This window comes from Nematolebias whitei, chromosome 3, assembly GCF_014905685.2.
Source record: "Nematolebias whitei isolate Nwh7 chromosome 3, NemWhi1, whole genome shotgun sequence".
Lineage (NCBI taxonomy): Eukaryota > Metazoa > Chordata > Actinopteri > Cyprinodontiformes > Rivulidae > Nematolebias > Nematolebias whitei.
Window position 1 is genome coordinate 44976171 of NC_056500.1, and position 14301 is coordinate 44990471.

The 14301-nt window shown below is 39.3% G+C and overlaps 1 protein-coding gene across 1 annotated transcript in view; it reads right to left on the reverse strand.

Moving 5' to 3' along the window:
• Window positions 1-14301, reverse strand: part of LOC119430816 (LIM domain containing preferred translocation partner in lipoma) — a 267474-nt gene that overhangs the window by 206608 nt on the left and 46565 nt on the right. The gene's annotated exons all lie outside the window — the stretch shown is intronic.

Consider the following 14301-nt stretch of genomic DNA (forward strand, 5'->3'; position numbering starts at 1 on the left):
ATATATATATATATATATATATATATATATATATATATATATATATAGAATTCTATGCCAAAACAGAAAAAATACATATTTAAAAGAAAATAACTGTTAATGTTTGCCCTGTTTCTTTAAAGAAATAACTGTGTTGCATATTTCTCAGTAGTAAAAATATTTAATCTCTTGGATTAACAGTCTGGTGGTTTGAATCAATTGAATGACAATTAGCTGTCTGGGGGACTTAGGAAAAAGTTTTGCTGATAAGTATATTTAGAAAGGTTACAACATGTCTCTAAACAGTTCAGACTCCACAAATACACACATACCAGAAACAATAGATTTTAAAAAATGAAATAAAAAAAAATAAAAAAAAGTAGAAATGGTCATTGTTTAATACTCTGAGCCAACAAAAGGGAGCTAAGGTCATTTGTAAGAAACTAAATGTCTGTCGTCTTAGTTTCCATCAGAAGGTCACTGATGGGTGCAACGCTGTGCCCATTCTGGCGTGTGCTCATAAAAACATGTACGTTTCCTCCATGTAAGACAGTAATGAATGATTCAAAGCCATTGAGTTCATACTTGACAAACTCAAACAGCTTGGACAAACTCTGCTGTTGCGAACTAGCTTAGTAGTACGTTAGTGTTGTAAGTTGTTGACCGGAGGTGGAGGGGGTGGGGGATGAGGTTCCCAGGTGAAAATAAGTCACTTAAGTTTATTTTACCAAACAAAACAAAAAGCTGATGTGGCAGCAAAACTTGTGATTATAGAGATGATGATGAGAGGAGCAGACTCAGAGCATGACAGGTTTGACAGCACAATGCACGGACAAAGGGGGAACACAGAGATGCTGACTTTATACAGACACTAAAGAGACATGATGACAAACACCTGGGGTGTTTGGAACTGGAGACAGGTGCAACAGGAGCTGAACAACAAGGAGGGGGAACACTGGGGAGTGCATGAAACACGAGGATTACCGTTAAAGAAATGACAGAACAAAACACAGAATTCCCAGTGTGCGCTCTGCTCACACAAGGAGAGCTGTTGGTCAGACTACTTCTTGTTGCTCTCTAAATAGTTACTGAATGAAGTGTTTACTTATGTAGGTAAACATAAATGTTTAACTACCCGTTAAAATATACCAGAATGCAGGAAATGCATCTATTTTGTTCAAAATTTTATGGGGGAGGACCCCAACACCCCCACCCCCCACACACAACCATCCACCAGTGTGTCCCCCCACATTACAAATACTTCTGCCACCAATGGTAGACAGATAGACTGGCAACCTGTTCAGTTTTTGCCCCATCTCTCTCTAGCACAGTACCACACAGACACACGATGTTCATACACACCAAGGGAACCTAACGTGTTTTGGGGAGAAAACCAAAGAAACCAGAGAAAACCTACATGTATGGAGTGAACATGTAAATTCTACACAGAGAGGCTGGAGCTGGGAATCATTGCAGACCTTAATGGTGTGATTCAAATGCAATAGCTAACTACCACCCCGTGCAACTCAAAAATGTTTTAATATTAGTAATATTAGGAGTTGGAGCCACCTAATATTCTGAATGCATCGTAAATACTTTTTCATTGCACTCAAAAAGCAATTGTGAGTTAGTATTTGTATCTGTGGGAGCGGGCCTCTAGAACTGCTTTTTTAATTTAACCTTTCAAACAAAAAAATTATTTCATAATAAGGAAACTGTTGGAAAAGTGTGAAAATTGAGATTGCTTCTGTCCTTAAAGAAGTCCCATAATAAATCAGATTATTTCGTCACACACACAGCGTTACATAAGCCTAAACACAATAAAATAGAATTAACATGAAAAGTATTTGGAGTTTACAGAGCAGCGTGAGCTGTTTGTGTTCCAGTTGTCAAAAGACAAAAATCTGCTTCTGATTAGTTTCAAAATGTGATGATGTTTTTAAAACGGACATGATTGACAAACAACTAAAGAAATACATGAACGGATTAATTAACATTAATTTTATCTTTGGGAAGAAAATGCATTTTTATATTTAGTCTTTAGCCATAAAGTAATAATCATGTCGTCCAACCAACAGTCATCCTTACTGGGTAATGTTCTTTAATGCCTGCAGGGGAGTTTGGAGCAACCTTACAGAAAGTCAAAACTGCATCATAAATCTGAACACGTATAACTTCTATATGAGAATAGACAGTGTTTAAATTAAAAATAACAAAATGCTGCAATATCAATATAGTTTGATTACAAACAAAAGCAGTCTCTTTAAATCTTATGCTTAATAAATGATTTAATCTAACTCTAACATTTATGTTTGGTTAAAAAAAAAAAAAGAAACAGTTTCAGACGTTACTTTACTAAATCAATGCTTCTCTTTGAGAAAATAAGAAGAAAATCAGATTCTCCAGCATCTGTTCCTCATCTGTTTTCCTTCCTGTGTATCTAAGTACAGGCTTACTCCAACCTAGTTATAAACAACATACACCATCTCTCAGAACTGAATAACAACTGCTCCAAACAAACCTTCTGATGGGTGAATGTAAAGCAAGATGTAAAAACAGAAAAGTCACAGAAGGTATAATCCCTGCACCGTATGACTGATGGATTAACAGATTTCTGGATTCTTCAGTCTTTGCCATATGGTGCTGTAGTTACACCTTTCCCATCTCACTCAGTGGAAGTTTTTAGTCCGTAGAAAAGCTCCTTAAGTTACTTCACTCTGTAAGATGGTATCAAAACAAGAGTTGAGTCTCATTGCTACCAAAACACATCAATTCTAACCCCTGGATTTATCCTTGTGGACTCATGGAAACTTGTGGATTTATTATTCTGAGACATTTTTCCACTAGGACTAGTCAGAGATTTTCAAGCCTTTTCATAACGCAGGTATTGAGCTGTTAGGTAAATGCTGAACATAGCTTATCCTCCCCTGATACAATAAGCATTGCACATCTATCCTCTAATTCAAACTTCTATTGGGTTTTGGCTCGAGGACATAATCTCTTCGTTGGCTCACTCACTGGCAAAGCCACAGTGTCAACTCATCAATACACTTTGTTTACTGAATACAGATGACTTTGCGCAAGAATCGTCTTACCATGGCACAGATGAATGAGTGTAAGCTTCAGGGAAATTCATCCGAGCTTATTTCAATACTTGAGCTACTATTTAAGCAATTGCAGCAAACAGAGATTTCACGTTACAATTGTGCTCAGATAATGGAGGTTTGGCCTAATGAAAGACGCAGACAAAACGCTGCAGTGTGTTCCCCACCCCTTTGTCTCGACTTGCAGGTATTACTTCAACTGTACACAGAGAATCTGGCAGAAACATCTTCATTTCCTTCACCTTCTCCTTCTGAAACGCTGGATTATTGGCCACACGTTTCTAACAATGAAGGATTTTACATCCAGAACTTTATCCAGTCAGTTTTTTTCGTGGTCTCTTTAAAAAGATGCTAAGATCAATGTAAGTTCCTTTTCTATTGTGTGCAAGACAAAGAAGGCTCATCTGCTGTATGAGTCTCATCTTCTATAAGTCCTTTCAAATGTTTGCGACACAACTTAACACAACTTTGATTAAAAAAGATCCACAACATTCAGCTCCAACTATGGAGTCCTCCATTGATGTTGTTAATAATGATTGATGTCCCATGCAGAAGTAACTTAGCCACGCTGACCACCATCTCAGTTCTGCACAAATGCAGCATTCCCCTGAAGGTGCAAAACTATCAAGGTAGGTCCTTGTATTTACTCCATAGTGGGACTAAGAAAATTGTATGGTTTGAAAAAGTCCATTGTTGAGAAAGCCTGGTCGGTTATTTTTACACCTGTGCTTTTCTACCTAATCTTTAACTTAGAACCAAGATGTACATGGAAGATCAGAGATGTGTGGAACCCCAAAACGCCAATGTCCCTAGTCTCTGATGGATCTGAATAGTGAATGTTTGTAGTTTTTGAAACGTGTTTGTCTGGATTGGAATCGAACAGGGAATTTAAGTAATGTTTTTGGTGAAAGATATTCAAGTGGGTAGCAGTTGCACTGTGAAGAACAGTGGAAGGTTTGTTTTTATGTATTTATTGCTTGTCTAAGGCAGCACCAGAGTGACGGATCCTGACAAGTAGAGGAGCAATTTTATCCACAAACAGGCACAACGGCGGAGCCAGGCATGCCAATGGTGACCAAGCAACTGTAGATTATTCACCCAATCCTTTGAGGAAACTATACATTTAACCATTATAAAAACTAAAAAGCATAATTTTCTCAAAAGATAAGGGGTGGCTGGTTTGCAAATACAGTATATACTGTATGGCGGTGGCCACATTGAATTTTGACCTGCAACTTAATTTTTGATAGTGAACTTTGTCACAGCCAGATGCAGCCACACACCAAAATTAGAAGTCAGCACATTGCTTATTTTTCAAGTTAGCTTGCTCGGATGGTTAACATACATACGAATATGGGGGCAGCCATCTTAGATTTTAACATGGTAACCCAATGTTAAAAAAAAAACTTTCTTATATGTAAATGTTTCCTCGCACCAAAATGAAAGTCAGTACCTCACTTATTTTTCAAGTCATCATGCTCACAACATGCACGATCAGAAAGCATTCCCCAATTCCCCCTCTTTGTTCTGTGATGGGGGACAGTATACAGTAAATCCCAAATGTGTTTATATTTAAATGTTCCTATAAGTCAAACAAACAAGTCATGACTGAATCTAAAACCTGGACTTATTTGAACTCATGAGAAGTATGGAAATAAATCAGATGTTTGTGAACCTCCCAAATCCCACTTGGCCAGGAGCATCTGTGCAGAATAAGCTGGGGTGATTTAAATGCCTTAGTCCACATGCCGAGCTGTTTGCACTCTTAATCTTTTACTTCTCCACTGCTCACTCTGCAGGACTATGACCCTATGTGACACCCAAAGAAGATTAATTGAAAAGCAAAGTTAAACTAGTTGTTTTGGGGAAGAATTATCCTTAATTGACTGATAGCTTCTGCTGTTTACTTGTTCCAGCTGCTAAAACTAATCCAACCACATTCACTGGTCTGTTAAAAACCCACCCAAGGTATTTATGTCAACTCTCTTAATCAGTGTGGGGTTGTTTTAATCTAATCTTGCCATCTAAATGTCTTATTTACGTATTTTCGCTCTTGATTTTCCAGAGCGGAATCTCAGCTTAACTGTTGAAGATCATGGCTTCAATTTCTTTTGAAAACAGCAGTAATTCTTAAGAACAGTCCTCCATCTTCACTGAGTACATATGCAGTGGGATGATAACTATTAGAACTGTAGAAATAAGAACAAAGGCTGCAACCACACTGTCATCTACCAGTCAATCATCATCTTCTTCTTCTTTTGGCTTTTCCCTCTTCAGGGGTCTCCACAGAGCGAGTCATCCTCCTCCATCTCACTCTGTCCCTCTGCATCCTCTGTCCTCACTCCAACTACCTCCATGTCCTCTCTAACTGCATCCATATATCTCCTCTTTGGCCTTTCTCTGTCTTTTTCCTGGCAGCTGCATTTCTAACATCCTCCAATATACCCACTGTCCATCCTCTGGACATGTCCAAACCATCTCACTCTGGCCTCTCTAACTTTATCTCCAGTTGTTCAACCTGTGCTGTACCTCTGATGATCTCATTCCTAATCTTATCCATCCTTGTCACTCCTACGGAGAACCTCAACATCTTCGTTTCCACCACTTCTAGTTCTTTTTTCTGCCTTTTTGGTCAATGTCTCTGTTTCCAGACCAGACAACATAGCTGGTCTCACCACTGTCTTGTAAACTTTTCCTTTGACCTGTGCTGAAATGCTTTTGTCGCAAATCACTCATGAAACTTTTTTCCATCCACTCCATCCTGCCTGGACTCTCTTCTTCACCTCTTTACCACACTCCCCATTTTCCTGGACAGTGGACCCCAAGTACTTGAAGTCTTGCACCTTTGTGACCTCTGCTCCTTTTAGCCTAACTGTTCTACCTCCTCCCTCTCATTCACACACATGTACTCTGTCTTACTACGCTGACATTCATTCCTCTTCTTTCAAGTGCATACCTCAACCTCTCTAAATTCTCTTCCACTTGTTCTCACCACAGATCACAATGTCATCTGCAAATATCATAGTACACAGGGATTCCTGCCTGACCTCATCTGTTAGTCGGTCCATCACCAGGCAACCTCCACCTTAAAGCTATTTGTCACTCATACATGTACAAACCGGATTCCAAAAAAGTTGGAACACTAAACAAATTGTGAATAAAAACTGAATGCAATGATGTGGAGGTGCCAACATCTAATATTTTATTCAGAATAGAACACAAATCACAGATCAAAAGTTTAAACTGAGAGAATGTATCATTTTAAGGGAAAAATCTGTTGTTTCCAAATTTCATGGCGTCAACAAATCCCCAAAAAGTTGGGACAAGTCCATTTTTACCACTGTGTGGCATCCCCCCTTCTTCTTACAACACTCAACAGACGTCTGGGGACAGAGGAAACCAGTTTCTCAAGTTTAGAAATAGGAATGCTCTCCCATTCATGTCTAATACAGGCCTCTAACTGTTCAATCGTCTTGGGCCTTCTTTGTCGCACCTTCCTCTTTATGATGCGCCAAATGTTCTCTATAGGTGAAAGATATGGACTGCAGGCTGGCCATTTCAGTACCCGGATCCTTCTCCTACATAGCCATGATGTTGTGATTGCTGCAGAATGTGGTCTGGCATTATCGTGTTGAAAAATGCAGGGTCTTCCCTGAAAGAGATGACATCTAGATGGGAGCATATGTTGTTCTAGAACCTGAACATAGTTCTCTGCATTAATGGTGCCTTTCCAGACATGCAAGCTGCCCATGCCACAAGTGCTCATGCAACCCCATACCATCAGTGATGCAGGCTTCTGAATGGAGCGTTGATAACAACTTGGGCTATCCTTGTCCTCTCTGGTCCAGATGACATGGCGTCCCAGTGTTCCATAAAGAACTTCAAATCATGACTCATTTGACCACTGAACAGTCTTCCATTTTGCCACACTCCATTTTAAATGACCCCTGGCCCAGTGCAAACGTCTGAGCTTGTGGAGTTTGCTTAGAAATGGCTTCATCTTTGCACTGTAGAGTTTCAGCTGGCAACGGCGGATGGCACGGTGGATTGTGTTCACTGACGATGCTTTCTGGAAGTATTCCTGAGCCCATTCTGTTATTTCCTTGACAGTGGCATTCCTGTTTGAGGTGCAGTGACGTTTAAGGGCCCGGAGATCACGAGCATCCAGTAGAGTTTTACGGCCTTGACCCTTAAGCACAGCAATTGTTCCAGATTCTCTGAATCTTTTGATGATGTTATGCATGGTTGATGATGATAACTTAAAAGTCTTTGCTATTTTACGCTGGGTATCACCATTCTGGTATTGCTACACTGTCTCTCTGCGCAACAATGGTGGAATTGGTGATCCTCTTACCATCTTGTCTTCTGAGAGAAACTGACACTCTGAGAAGCTCTGTTTATACCAAATCATGTTGTCAATTGACCTAGTTAGTGTTAATTGGTCTTCCAGCTGTTTGTTATATGCTCAATTTCCTTTTTCCAGCCACTTATTTGCTACTTGTCCCAACTTTTTGGGGATTTGTTGACACTGAAATTTTGAATCAACATATTTTTCCTTTAAAATGTTACATTTACTCAGATTAAACTTTTGATCTGTCATCTATGTTATATTACGAATAAAATATTGACATTTGCCATCTCCACATCATTGCATTCAGTTTTTATTCACAATTTGTTTAGTGTCCCAACTTTTTTGGAATCTGGTTTGTACTGTACTAGTCTACGGGCGGCTGTGGCTGAGTGTTTCGAGCATTTGTCCTCCATTGCAAGAATTGGGGGCTCGATTCTACCAACAGTCACATGCCCAAGTGTCCCTAGGCAAGACACTGAATCCCTCATTGCCTCTGATGTGTCTCCTATTGGTGTATGAATGTGATAAAGCTCTGATTATTCTTTGTATAGATCTAGTAGAGTGCTGTATGAATGGATACATGAGGACACAGATTGTAATGTAAAGCGCTTTGAGTATCTCGATAAGATCAGGTCCAGGTTCAGGTCTCTCTTGTTAATGAGTCCTCGAGGCTCAATGGGATTTACCTGTCTAAATAAAGGTTGAATGAATGAAAAAAAGATAGAAAAATGCTATTCAAGCGCAGTCCATTTACCATGTAAAACATCCTGCTGTCATCATACATGTCCTGTACCAGTCTTACATGTCCTGCTGTCTTCATACATGTTCTGTATAGGGCTGTATACCGAATTGAGGTTCAATTCCAGCACTGACCGAACTGCACCGGTCGGTGTATGGATTGAAACATCACTCTTTTTTCGGTGTCAAGTTTCGGTATTGCTATAACGTGTCACGTGGTTTCAGCACGACGGCAGGTAAAACGTAGACATATGACAAACAGACTATGTGTTTACACCCAGAGCTGTATAGAGCTGCCCTACAGCTTGTATGTCTATGGTGCTGGTTACGCCCACAGACGGGGTTCACGTGTGCAGCGCGTGTATTGTCGAATGGCTTCGACAACACATGCAACTTTCTGCAGCTCCGTGTTTTTCTGCAAGGAGAGGGAAGGACTGCAGCCTCCCCCCTCCTCCTCTTCTCAGCATTAAAGTCAGCCTGTGAGTATTAGAGAGCATGAACAGCCTGAATCATTATCTCCACGACTGGACTCCTCTTCATCAAAGAACTCCAAGGACGGAGCTGTGTCTGGGATTTCAGCTGGTAAGTTTACGTTTCTTAACGTTACTGAAGCTTAACACGTGCATTGCGGTGAATTAAACTAGGGTCTATGTAACGCTAACTTTAAGATATTAGTGTGTAAATTTATTTTATGGGTATCTATGCAGCTAGCTAAACTCAGAAGCTAACTAAAGATTGACAGTAACAGATGAAGCTTAGCTTGTAACAATGTGCTCATCCATCAGATCAGCTGCTTAAACAGTTCACCTAATGGTCACGGTTTATGTTAATGTTCTCCTCACAGGTGGTTCTGACCCTGATGTGAGGATAGAGGCAGACAAAAGAAAAGTGAGGTGGGGGCCACAGGACAGTCACAAACTTTGGTGTTGAAAGTTTGCTGCCTTTTTCTACAGTGGAGGCTGCATGGTGGAGGTAAGTAAACTTTAAAGGATTTTTTATTTGTCAGCCTAGATAATGTTTTTTGAGTAATAATAACACAACCATGTTATTGTTGATTTTTTGTGTTCTCATGTCACTTAGGGAGACTTCAGTAATCTTCGTCCAATCTTTAATCTGCCCTTTATTTCCAAAGTTCTTGAAAAAGCCGTTGCTAGTCAACTTCACTCTCCAACAATAACATTTATGAAGAGTTTCAATCTGGTTTTTGCCCCCACCATAACACCGAAACAGCTCTAATAAAAATAACTAATGACCTTCTTCTTGCTGCTGACTCTGCTCTTCTGTCTATCCTCATTTTACTGGATCTAAGTTCTGCCTTCGACACAATCTGTCATTCTATCCTCCTCAACAGACTAACCTCCATTGGCATATCAGGTACTCCGTTAGACTGGTTCAAATCATATCTCTCTGACCGCACTCAATTCATTCAGCTCAAATCCTTTCGTTCCCAGTCTTCCCCCATCTCCACGGGTGTCCCCAAGGCTCTGTCCTCGGACCCCTCCTCTTCATCATTTACCTCCTTCCTCTAGGTCACATCTTCCATAAATTTGTTGTCCATTTTCACTGTTATGCTGTTGACACACAGCTCTACACACAGCTCTACTTGTCAACAAAACCAAACTCCACACATCCACCCTCCATCCTCACCAACTGTCTCAATGAGCTAAATCATTGGTTTTCTAACAATTTCCTACAACTAAACAGTGACAAAACAAATCATTCTTGTCGGTATCAAAAACTCTCTTTCAAAATCAGAAAATCTTCTCATCCCCCTTAACAACTCTCTGCTACCCCCCTGGCCTCAGGTCAAGAGTCTTGGTGTCATCCTCGACACCACTCTCTCATTCACTTCACACATCAACAATGTCACTCGGTCTGCTTATTTCTATCTCTGAAATATTAACCATCTCCGCCCTTCTCTCACACCCCGCTCCGCAGCCATCCTTGTTCACAGTCTTGTGACTTCTTGGATTGACTACTGCAACTCCCTTCTTTATGGCCTCCCCAACAAATCTCTCCAGAAGCTGCAATTGGTCCAGAACTCAGCTGCCTGTGTAATCACTCAAACCTCCTCCTATAACCACATCACTCCTGTCCTGCAGCAGCTCCAATGGCTCCCGGTTAAATCACGCATCGTCTTCAAAATTCTTCTCACTTTCAAAGCTATCCACAACCTTGCCCCTGCATACCTATCTGACCTCTTACACATCTCCATCCCCTCTTGCTCTCTCAGATCCTCCTCTTCACTACATCTCCATGTACCCTCTGCCCGCCTCTCCACCATGGGGAGCAGGGCCTTCACCTGCTCTGCTCCTCATCTCTGGAACTCTCTACCCCGACTTAAGAAACACCACCTCTCTTTCTATATTCAAGACTGCTCTGAAAACACATCTCTTTAGACTCACTTATCCTTAACTTTGCTGTACGTATTTTCTATTCTTTATGCATTTTCTATTCTGTATGTATTTTATATTCTTTATGTAATTTATTCCTGTTGATCTTTGTTCTTACTGTAAAGTGTCCTTGGGTGTCATGAAAGGCGCTTTTTAAATAAAATGATTATTATTAGTAGTATTATTATTATGATAAGAGCCCTAAACCCCAGAAAACCACAGAGAAGAATCAGGAAGAGACACAGAGGTGCAGAAGTCTGCATCAACCCTAACCTCAGTGAATCCAGTGACCTGCTGGTGGAATGTGAGGGACAATAGGTCAGTGCTGTCAAACTGACAACCAGGTATCTGTGTGTGCAACAATCATCATCCACACCCTCAAAGTGAACATTTTCTACTGCTGGAGACACCATCAGCCAGGAGCGGGCTTGTTTGTGTCCACAGAAAGCAGACATGTCGATGTTTCAGAAGAAAAACTGTTCAGTGAAAAGGTTCTCAGTGTGTAGCAGTGAGCATTAGACACCGACGTCACTGGTTTGAAACTGTTCTTTTGAACTGGAAAATATTTGTTTATTTTTATGTAAGAAAACTGCTTGGAATAGAAATACTAAAGTTAAACAATAAAACTTACCATTTGTATTGTAATGTGTAACATCATTTAATAGTAATTACAAAATTGGTACCGAAAAAAGAACCGACACCGAAGTGAAGGTACCGATACCGATTTTATTAGAAAGGTACCCAGCCCTAGTCCTGTACCACTCTAGCATGTCCTGCTGTCCTCATACATGTTCTGTACCAAGCAAAAGGCATCAATACCATATTTTATTTTAGTAGGCTTTCAGTGAACTCTTCCTTAACCCAACTCAAAAAGCCCTGTTTTTTTGTCTTTTGTTTTTTATTTATTTATTTATGTATTTCTACTGTGGCTCAACAAGATGTCTCAGCTATAAAGTTTAAAAAATTTCAGTTTCTTATGAAAACTAACAACATTCTGCAATAATAAATGTAGATGATACTTTTACCAACTCAAACCTTCCTGCTGAACATTGGACTTCAGGATAATGTCTCAGTTTTGTAGCGAACATGATTTTAAAGTAATAAAAAGATAAAAAGTAAAAATCTTGAAAATATTATTTTGCTCCTTTGGTATGTAAAAGCACCACCTCTGATGGTTTGTACTCTGCAAGCCACTTGTTTCCATGGCAAAACTATATAATTAAAAATAATAATAATAATAATAATTAATGTTAAATGCTCAATTTTTTCCCAGCAGAATTGCAGACACATTTTTAGAGAGAAAAAAATAAAGATTGTTTCAAATTGTCTGAGTACTGATACATTTGTGTTGTTTCAGCTTTTTATTTATATTAAATTTGCATATTTATATAAAATCCTTTTTTTTCCCATTTTGTCATTTTAGTGTACCGAGTGGGAATTAAGAAGGAAAAGAAAGAAGAGTTGTTGCACCAGGCTACAACGTACAGCAATAACCTCAAAACTACAAGTGAGTCTGAATTCTTTACATAGACATTTATAGATGCCCTGTTCAACATTTTTATTTTTCAGAAAAAGATCTTAGGCACCCATAACAGCACATGGCCGTCTGCTTCAAAATATATACAGGTTTTGTATTCAATGATGTAAGCTTTTATAAGTGAATAGTGTTTGAGCTAAATCAATACATGCTTTGGAATTTTGGATTTAACATGGTGCTACTTTACTTTGTTCATATAATTTTCTAGAGTTTAAGGCTTGTAAATTGATGACAGAAAGTGTGTCATTTCCCATATGCACGTACTTAAAAAGCGTGTTTCCATCTGATTAAAGAATGAGTACATTGTCACTTAAATCAATTATACCAAAGACCATTAGTGTTATCAGGACAGCAAACACAAGTCTGATGTGGTCGTTAAGGGACTTCTGATCAGCTTATCAGACATAATGTCAGAAAAGTGTTGGCTAATCAAAAGATAAAGAAAAAATTATTAACTTCAGCTTAACTATGCTCCAAATGAAGGAATAGTAGGCAGCAGAAATCTTGTGGATCTTCCTTTACCAGATATTCCTTTTTATAATTTATTTTTTTCTTCTTGCTGTAAGGTGACACATCTAACTGTGCAGACTACAGGTGTATCATTTATTAGAAAATATAAACGATACATTTTCAATAGTTAGCCACATGCTAATTAGAATTTTTTATTCTAAATGCATCATTTATCTATTTTGTTTTTAAATATTTAAATTCAATTTAAATTATGTTCCTTCCTTAAATGGAAAAATTTTACCAATTGGCTTTTCTATGTATGTGAATGTTTCTGTTCGGTGCGCTGAGATGACTTCTGTTGTGATTTGGCGCTATATAAATAAACTGAATTGAACTGAAAATGTTTAGGCAACATCTTTAAAACTCTATTTGAAGCGTTCAGTGAAAAATCTCAATTTGAAGAGCCAAAAAAAGTTCAAACATTACCATGACCTTATTAGAGCAACCTCTTTCTGATGCAAATACACAAAGCAACAGAATTTAAAATGAAAACAGCTGTGTTGTGTCAACATTGAACATTTTCATAATGCAAAAAATGCCATAAAATCCATCCATCCATCATCTTTCACCCGCGCCTTCCTTTTCGGGTCGTGGGGACCACTGGTGCCCATGTCCAGCTGTCATTGTGCATGCATGCATGCATGCATGTATGCATGTATGCATGTATGTATGCATGTATGTTTGTACGTATGTATGTTTGTACGTATGTATGTTTGTACGTATGTACTGTATGTATGTATGTATGTATGTATGTATGTATGTATGGATGGATGGATGGATGGATGGATGGATGGATGGATGGATGGATGGATGGATGTACAAACCGGATTCCAAAAAAATTGGGACACTAAACAAATTGTGAATAAAAACTGAATACAATGATTTGGAGATGGCAAGTGTCAATATTTTATTTGTAATATAACATATATGACAGATCAAAAGTTTAATCTGAGTAAATGTAACATTTTAAAGGAAAAATATGTTGATTCAAAATTTCACAGTGTCAACAAATCCCAAAAAAGTTGGGACAAGTAGCAATAAGTGGCTGGAACAAGGAAACTAAGCATATAACAAACAGCTGGAAGACCAATTAACACTAATTAGGTCAATTGACAACATGATTGGGTATAAAAAGAGCTTCTCAGAGTGTCAGTGTCTCTCAGATCCACCGTGCCATCTGCCGTTGCCAGCTGAAACTCTACAGTGCAAAGAGGAAGCCATTTCTAAACAAGCTCCACAAGCTCAGACGTTTGCACTGGGCCAGGGGTCATTTAAAATGGAGTGTGGCGAAATGGAAGACTGTTCTGTGGTCAGATGAGTCACGATTTGAAGTTCTTTATGGAACTCTGGGACGCCATGTCATCCGGACCAGAGAGGACAAGGATGGCCCAACTTGTTATCAATGTTCCGTTCAGAAGCCTGCATCACTGATGGTATGGAGATGCATGAGCGCTTGTGGCATGGGCAGCTTGCATGTCTGGAAAGGCACCATTAATGCAGAGAACTATGTTCAGGTTCTAGAACAACATATGCTCCCATCTAGACGTCATCTCTTTCAGGGAAGACCCTGCATTTTTCAACACGATAATGCCAGACCACATTCTGCAGCAATCACAACATCATGGCTACGTAGGAGAAGGACCCGGGTACTGAAATGGCCAGCCTGCAGTCCAGATCTTTCACCTATAG